Raw genomic sequence first — 8,784 nt, forward strand, 5'->3', positions numbered from 1 at the left:
AAAGATGATGAAGGGACTGGAGTATTTCCCACATGAGGAGAGGCTGGAAGAGCTGGGAGTACTCAATCTGGAGAAGAGCTTGCTCAGGAAGATCTTATTCACATGTATAAATACCTGGTGGGAGGTTGTGAAGAAGATAGGGCTAGCCTCTTCTAAGTGATGCTCAGTGATGGCACAAGAGCCAATGAGCACACATTGAAATGCAGGAAATCCTATTTAAACATAATAAACTCATTTACTTTGAGGGTAGTCAAAGATAGAAACAAGTTGCCTAGAGTTGTTGTGGATTTCCAACCTTACAGATATTCAAAGCCTACCTTGTTAGCTGAGCATTGTGAGATTTGGAAGGTTAATTACACAGCCACAGTGTCCCTGTGTGTATGACATGCTGTGCTAAAGGTGAAAGCTGGTTTTGATTTAATAATTGTTTTAACAAACTTCATTAATAAAGAGTGAAAATAACTAATAAGACTGCCTTCTCCAGGCTGAAGGGACATTATTTGTCTCAGTATCCCATTGCTACACTTGTGCTTCAGAGACAGCAATTCTGTCCTTTATATTTTTCCCTTCTCAGCTGAGGAGCAAGTGTCTTGCATTGGCCAAACATGGACCAGGCTGGAGTCAGCAAACCTTGCAGTCCAGCCTGGCCAATGGCATCAGGCAGGTTGAAAGAGAAAACACATTGGTCAGAGATTCACCTCAGCACACTGTGAAAGGATATTACTGGGAGCTGGTTGATGCTATTGACTCTACTGCCAGTATTATTTCATCAGAGAGTTATTTGGAGCTTATTTTTGTCAGCATTTACAATCCATAATGATCTAGTATGCTTAGCACTATTGATAACAGTGCTGTAAGAACATATTTTTATGTACTTTCACCACTCACACATTTTTTCCTGTAAAGACTGTTTTTGTATGCAAAGTTGTTTTTCTTTTTTTTAACTCCCTGTTGTGCACATGTGCTGAGCTATATCAAAAGCAGGACTGTGAAACAGATACAAAAACTGGCCATATGCTTTCTCTATGGTCTCGCAGTTCTTGGAGCTCTGGCAATCTGGTGAGGGCTGCTGAGCAGCCATGAACATCCTGAAAGCTTTTCCATGCTTTGCTGGCTGGAGGCAGTGAACCTCAGCCTACCCATACGGCCAGTGCCTGGGTTGAGAACACTGCTAGAAAGCAATGACTCCTCCTCAGTGGTCTTTCACCTAGGGACATGGTAAGGCGTAACTCAAATGCTGTTTTGTAGCCAGGGTACAGCCAAGGCTATGCCTGGTCTGATTGTGCTTTCCACCCATACACACTTGCACTAGTGGTAACCAATGGATTAGTGCAATTAGGCATGTAGTGGTATATTTATGTTTATTGCCTGGGAAAGCAATCAATTTTTTCCTTCTCTGCCATTGCATTGCCGTTCTTATTTGAGGGAATGGTGCATTTTAACAACCCAGCTAATGGTAACTTACAAATTTATTTCAATCCTAATGGAAAATTCTTTGCATTACACTGAAGCCTTCTGCCTGTTTACATTGATTCTTAATGAAGGATATTTTAGGCTGAAGTCTTGTTTTCTTGTTTTATTAAAAAGCATTAAAAATATTGCTCATAAAATATATATAGGTTTTTGAACTTTTGCTTGCTGCAGGGATGGATAAATACTCTGCTTTAATAAAAGCCAAGGAGAAATAAAACTGCAGCTTCCAGCATCTTAATAGCTTAGTGTGAGCCGAAATCTAAGTGCTATCAGAATGCATTTTTTAGCATTTCTCCTCAAGGTGGAGCTGGCCAGTGCTGGGTCACTTCTCGCGCCTGGCACCAGGGACCACATGTGGCAATGGGATGCCCTTGGTCAAGGGCTGAAAGTCACAGAGCCCACAGTACAATCGGTGCAGGGCATTTATGGGGAAGGACTAAGTTGATTTATTCTCCTTGAGTTTGAGATGAAAGAGATAAGACACTTCTAAAATTAAAATCTGAGGGTAATTACACTATCATTTTTTTTCTCTAGCTTCATTGGCATGAGGCTTGGAATAAAAATAAAAATTTTTGCTAAATCCTGGAGCTATGACTGCTGTAAAGTTTGGAAAAGGCAAAGGATTCTTGTCTCATCTGTTTTGTACTGCAGCCAGACCTGGAGATATTAGATATCTAGGTAGGGTTGGACTAGATAACTTTCAAGGTCCATTCCAACCCATACTATTCTATGATCCTATACCAAATAAGGCCCCATCGTTTTATAAGAACTGCAACCAAAGACCTAATGAAGAGAATCAGACCATGTCTTGTACCTTCTGTCAGCTCCTGTGACACAGCTTGGTGCTGGGTAGGAAAGGCTGCAAAGCCACAAAAAAGCCCGAGGTGGGATTTATGTTGCAGGGTGGCTGTGGCTCCAGGGACCACAGACCCTCTGGTGCCTGTGGGGCTCTGGACACATAGCTGTGTCCAGAGGCTTCTCTGTGGTCTTTTCCTCCTGCAAAAGGCTGTTGAATACAGGTAGCCAAAATACTGAGCTCAAGTAGGTGAGGAACAGTGGATCTCTCCCTGAAACACCACAGCCATCTCTGGCCCATGATTTAAATGGCATTAATGTAAGGAATCTCAGTTTTATCCTCTAGTCTTGCTGTTTTGTGCTATGGCTATGTCAAAACAACAGGTTTCATAACACACCTTGCTGTCTGTCCTTCCCCAAACCTATCTGGGGTTGTTTGGTGAACTCGGCAATTATGGATCATTATACAACTGGATCATGGCACACTGCACAACACAAGGTATTCTGTTTTTTTCAATAATGTGTTTTGGCACCAGCAATATAGTTCAGCTGTCTGAGTCAAAACTTAAGTGCCAGACACCTTTCCTGCTGGCTAGTGGTGTCAACCTCCTTTAACTCTCTGGGAAATTTTCACAGGCACATTTATGCTTTCCCACTGCCACCCCATCTGCTCCAGTACTGCTCCTGGCACCAACTTTTGTATATAATTTTCTGTCCTTATTTCCATCTTTGCAAGAGATTTTGACAATTTGTCTGTTGTTGTGCTGAGGTCAGTTTTTTAGTGCTCTCTGGTCCTTCTCTTCATCTGCCTCAGGCCACTTGATTCTGTTTTATCTGATTTTTTATTCCTTAGGTAGGGTCTATGTCTTTTTCTGTTGAGTGTTTATCAACAGAACAACGTCCGTTGCACTGAGATAAGCTGCACAGCTGCATTGGGGTAAAGAAGTATTAATGAGTAGGTAAGTTTTAGGGTTTGGGTCAACACTACATAGACAGAAATATAACATTGAAATTGAAGAGATGAAAAACCATAATGAGCAGCTAAATCATTCTGGTTACTATCAACCATGCAATATGGCCAAAGTTGCTTCCTTCAGCACTGATACCAGTCAATTATTTCAATGTCATCAGGAGCCATCAACAGCTCTTATAGACATATCAGGCATTATAGTGTATAAACTGTGGAGTAAATAAATGAAACAATACGAAGAACTTAAGAACTTACACATGTGTTATTTCTAAGGGCTTTTTTTCACACTTTGTAGCCATTTGTCTGCTATGCACAGTATTTTTTCACAGCCTATTTCCATCTGTTTCGTGTTGAATTGTGTTCTGCACAGCATTTCCTGAATCCATACACAGCGATGAAATTAAATAGTACTCAATTCACACCTAATGCCAGCTTAAAATAAAAAAAGAAAAAAAAGGAAAACCAAAAACTGTTCTCTGGTTCATTTCTACCCCAGATAGTTTTTGATTTTCTTTCTTTTCATATTTGCTGCTTGAGTTTGCAAGATATATTCTCCACTTCCAGTAGTAAAAATATGTTCTATTTCTTGGGTTGTGATGGAGAAATAATAGAGTGAGAAAAAATACATCTGTAACCACAAGCATCACCCACAAAAGCTATTGAACTACTCTGTATTCAAAATACACTGCAAAAATTACAGGATTTTTCTAGCTAATGTCATGATTCCCTGAGGGGTAGCCAGCTCCTGAGAATTTCTTTCTTCTGGTAGTCCCCTATCAGAGCCTCCAATGTCTTTCACTGTTTTTTTTTTTGGTGGACTAACAGCTTCAAAGTGTGCTTAGCCAGGAGTTATCTAGCAAAGATGTCCTTAAATAGAAAATTTGCCTTTTGAGTAAATTTATTTTTAAGCATCTATTTTAAGCTTTGATTTTCTTATCAGAAAACTGATTCCACATTCCAAAGTGTTTTAATTATGAAAGAAACAGATGTATTTACTTCTTTTCAAGTTTTCTTGCCTCATAATCCAGACCTTCTTAGTCTGATTGATGTGTGGAGAGCCCTGCAGCTGTGTATGTGGCCCCTGCAGTGAGGATGTGCAACTCCCATTCAGAGGAACAATCCCCAGGATGTTTCACCAGATGAAAGTACTGTCAGACCTTCTAGACTTTGGCATGTCTTTTCAGAAGGAACACTGGGGCTTGTGGAAGTGTTTGTAGATATTTCTGGTGCAGGTGCAGAGTGCAGCAGTGCAGAGCCATCAGCAACTGTCTGGTTGTCAAATCAAGTCCTGTGCAATTTCTGAAACCAGTTCAGGTAATTCCATATTCTTGTTACTTGAAGGATTGAAGTCATCTTTTGATTCCCAGCCTGTATTTATCCCTGGCCAGTTTGAATTAATTTGTTCTTGGAAAGATGATTTGCTTGTGCAGTACCACACACCACACAGGTGCAGGTTCCTGGATCACACTGCTCACCTTACACTATGCTCACACTGCCAGAGGTGCCATTTAGGGTTAGTTAATGACTATGGTATGGCATATAAATATATGTATGTGCAAGTATATGTGTGTAAATATGCATACACTGTTTCTGGGTCCTTCTCTTAGCACGGTTCTCCACTGTCCCCCACTGGGCACCATTCTCCTTCTGTGCATGTTTTTTTCTTAAGGTCAATATCCCTGATAATCCTAAGTGGAGCTATATACAGCAGCGTATAGTATGTAGGAAGGTGTATAACCTCGGAAGGTATATCACCGACAGGGTGTATAACCATCTATCTCTTTCTCTGGGAACCAGAGGAGTAGCTCTTTAAATAAAAGACATACTTATCACTAACAAGAATTGCAGCTAAAACTGAGCCACGCATCACTATTTTTAGTTCTTTTAGACTTCTCAGTGCTCTTCTTTTTCTGCTCTTTTTATGAAGCGAATATGACTGCTTATTCTCTTAAGAAGGGAGATCTACAAACAAATGTGAACACAGTTATTAACTTAAGCCCCATGGCTATTTGCACACCTAGGTTTGAGGTTTACTGAGTGGAGCTGACTACTCCTAGGAGATGAGATAGCTCTCCAGTCAACATTGACAGTGGCAAAAGCTGGTATGGGCACTGGTATCTCCATCTCACTTAATGATTATAAAACATGCATAGGGCCCTCATGCTACAGTTTCTGTATGTGTTTACTTCACAAAAGATACAGGCCATCAAACTCCAAAAATAGTTCTAAGAGAAGCCTGTATCTCCACTTCGAGCTCTGTACTATTATTGTTTCCTCAGCACTGGGATTAACAATCTTTCCTTGAATGTCAGTTTCAAAAATGATGGAAAATAATAGAAGCTGCAGCTCCTGTAAAAATGTTGAGAGCACGGCAGGCTCGAGCATGGCAGGCATGAGGGATTTCTTGAGATGACAGACTTAAATAAGCAAAGATGTTTACTTAGGTGGGAGAAAAATAGTTAGAAGGAATGCTTCAGAAAAACATGGTAGTCCATTAACCAGATATTGCAGATAATAACCTTAATAAACACAGATAAAAAGAGATTATGAATAAATGATAGAGTTTTCAGGAGACATAGAAGAACAGAGGCATTACTAAATCCAGCTCTGCCTGCCAGTTTGGGAAGGGCCATGAAATGCTGGTGAGCATTCATTGCAGTCTTCTTTCAAACTCATGAAAGCTTTAGTCTTTTGCTGTGTCCTGCCTAACCTTCCATCTCACCACCTGCACTGCTGAGAGATTCTTCCTGAAAATCAAAGTTATATTCTGAATTTAACCCAATTTACTCAATGTGTATGCCACTGTGGCACACAAATCCACCATTGACAGTCCCTCTCTGGGTATTTGGCTTGACTAACCCCATGAGAAAGAATTGTTTTCCTTACACCTGGTTCAAGTTTGCCTTCTTGCAGCTTGTGCCCACTGTGTCCCTTAACAGTGCACATCTGACGAGAGTTTGTCTTTTGTATAACTTCCCTTCGGGTAATTGAGGAAAATAATTAAATCCTCCTTCACCTTCTCTTCTCCTGTCCTGTGGCATGGGATTATTTCATCCCAGGTGTAAGCTGTATTTCTCCTTGTTAGACTTTGAAGGCTTCACACCATGGCCCTGTGACCCATCTCCACCTATCCCTCCAGCCCATATCTCACCAGCTTTGCACATGAGTCTCCTATGACATTGTGCTGACAGCTCACAGCTCTCCCATCATCTGCAGAGTCTTTTCACTGCAGGAGGCACTCATGTTGGCCAAGTATGATTCGTCTTCACACATCTGTGCTAGATGTGCCCAAGGACTTTTGTACTGCTTCTGCCTAGAAATGGTTTCTAGGAGACTGGCAGACAAGGGACAAATGTTTCTGCATAATTCAGCAGTCCTTTTTTTTTTTTTTTTTCTTTTTTTTACCCTTTTCACAGTGTGTTGTATTGCAGGTGAACTTTCTCCATCGTTGTACGGCATGTGAACTTTCTCCATCGTTGCTATGATGACCAATGGGCTTCTGTTCCTGGGATCTTAATTTTGTTCTTCTATTTTGACCCTACCGCATCTAGGTTTTGGTCAGTTTACAGGTAATACTAAGTTTTTTGGTGTACTTGGATGCTGCTCCCATGAGAAGAAAACACAGAAGGATCGCCCCTGGGGAAAAAGGTGACAAATGAGCTCTGGTAAAGATCAATGTGAGGGGATACATGTCTGGAAAAAATATTTGAAATTACATTTTTCTATTTGTAAGTTACAAAATAATTTTTAATATATTCTCTTGAATTGGTTATGCTATTACAGCAAAATACGTGTTTAACCTGTTTACCCACCATTGTCTTTGGTTCTTTGTCACTACACTGGTATGTACAACTTTGCCTGTCCTTGTAGGAGCAAACATCCCATTTGCTTTCAGGCTGTCAGCCTGGTCACCTTCTGCTCCAGTGCTGTGTGTTGCTCATGTGAAGGAATCCTTTAAACAAGATAATTGTTCATTTTTCCACGCTGTGCACAACTCTGGTGCTGGCAACCTCTTTGAAACCGACTTAATCCAGTGAAATATCAGGGGGTTTTGGTGGGTGTTGGTTTGTTAGGTTTTCTCCTAAATGCTGAAATTTTCAGTGGTTTGCATTGCTGTTATTCCATGTGGTTCTGTGGACTCCAAATTAGAGCTTGATGTGCCTTTCATCAGCCAAATCTGTTTTCCCAGAGTGTGTCCCGGTGTGTCAATATGTGTGCTGTCCAAGCAATGTCTGTCATCCATTATAATCAGTCTGGAACAGGTGAATATATAGAGTTTTCTGAAAAATATTTTTTGGAGATGGAGGGAATTTTCAGGGCAACCTCAGAAATTATGCAGAAAATGGTCACAGTTATTCTTCCATCTGTCAGTTACATTCTCACATATGGTTGCAGCTTGTAAAGTAAAATTCACGATTGATTTCATATGTCTGGTTCTTGTGGGAGTTAATAATGTTTGCTTATATTTCTTCAGCAGAACTTTATTAAATAAGATTTTCAGCCTAATTAAAGCATTTCAGGATTTCGTCTTCCTGTCAGCCAAAGATAAGTCTGAAATGTAAAATGAGGTAATAGCCATAGAAATACAGAATATATTTATAGAGATTTTCATAACTTTTGCATTGTTTTTATTTGAATTCTATTTTGTTTTATACTTCAAAGAGGGAGATGCAAGTAGCTGTTATTAGGAATTGTGAACACGATACAATTGATGATACAATTAATAAAATATTAAATTGCAAGTTGTAGATGTGTTACATATAGTATATATTACGGTTAGGCATTGATCATTCAAGTGGTGTAAAACCAAAATGTGTCCAGAGAACTTCAAACTATTATACTAGTGTGTTACAGATACAAACTTTACCTCCAGAAAACAGACCTCAGAGAAAACCTAGGCTTTTCAGAAAGGTCTTACCTTTTCCTGAACATGAGAATGTATTGTTTAGAAGGCAAAGAGGGATGTACATCCTAGCAAAAAGAGGAATGATGGTGCAGTATAGGATTTACTGTTTGTCTTCCTGATAAAAACCTTTCTGTATGAACCTGCAAGAAGTGATTGCCTTGCTTAACCAGTGACATCTTTAATTAAAAAAATATATACAACAGAATTAGTTGTTAAAGAGACTGGTGATCTCTTTCAGAGGCTGTTTTTACAAATACTTTCTTCAATGGCAGAGCTTATTTACAGTCCTCTTCCTTCTCCCTAGTTCATCTCTCAGTGCCCATTCCTGCTTCTACTTATGTGTCACTGACATATTGCCAGTGCAGAGATTTGTAGATCAGTAAAAAGACCTGAATAAAAAAAAAAAAAGTGTTTACATTTTCCTACATTGGGTTATCTCAGCAACCCAGTTCCAGTGTGACCTCACAAAACAGTTGTACCAATATAGGAGCCATGAACTCTGTTGTACAGCTGGAATGGCTGGAAATTTAGGGATTTTCTTAAATGTGTTGTAAACAGGCAAAGTCTTTGCATTCATTCTCATCTCAGTCATGTTCCAGTTCTTATTGTTTGTAGTAAACTTTGATTGTTCTCTACATGC

The sequence above is a fragment of the Melopsittacus undulatus genome, chromosome 4 (assembly GCF_012275295.1).
Source record: "Melopsittacus undulatus isolate bMelUnd1 chromosome 4, bMelUnd1.mat.Z, whole genome shotgun sequence".
Lineage (NCBI taxonomy): Eukaryota > Metazoa > Chordata > Aves > Psittaciformes > Psittaculidae > Melopsittacus > Melopsittacus undulatus.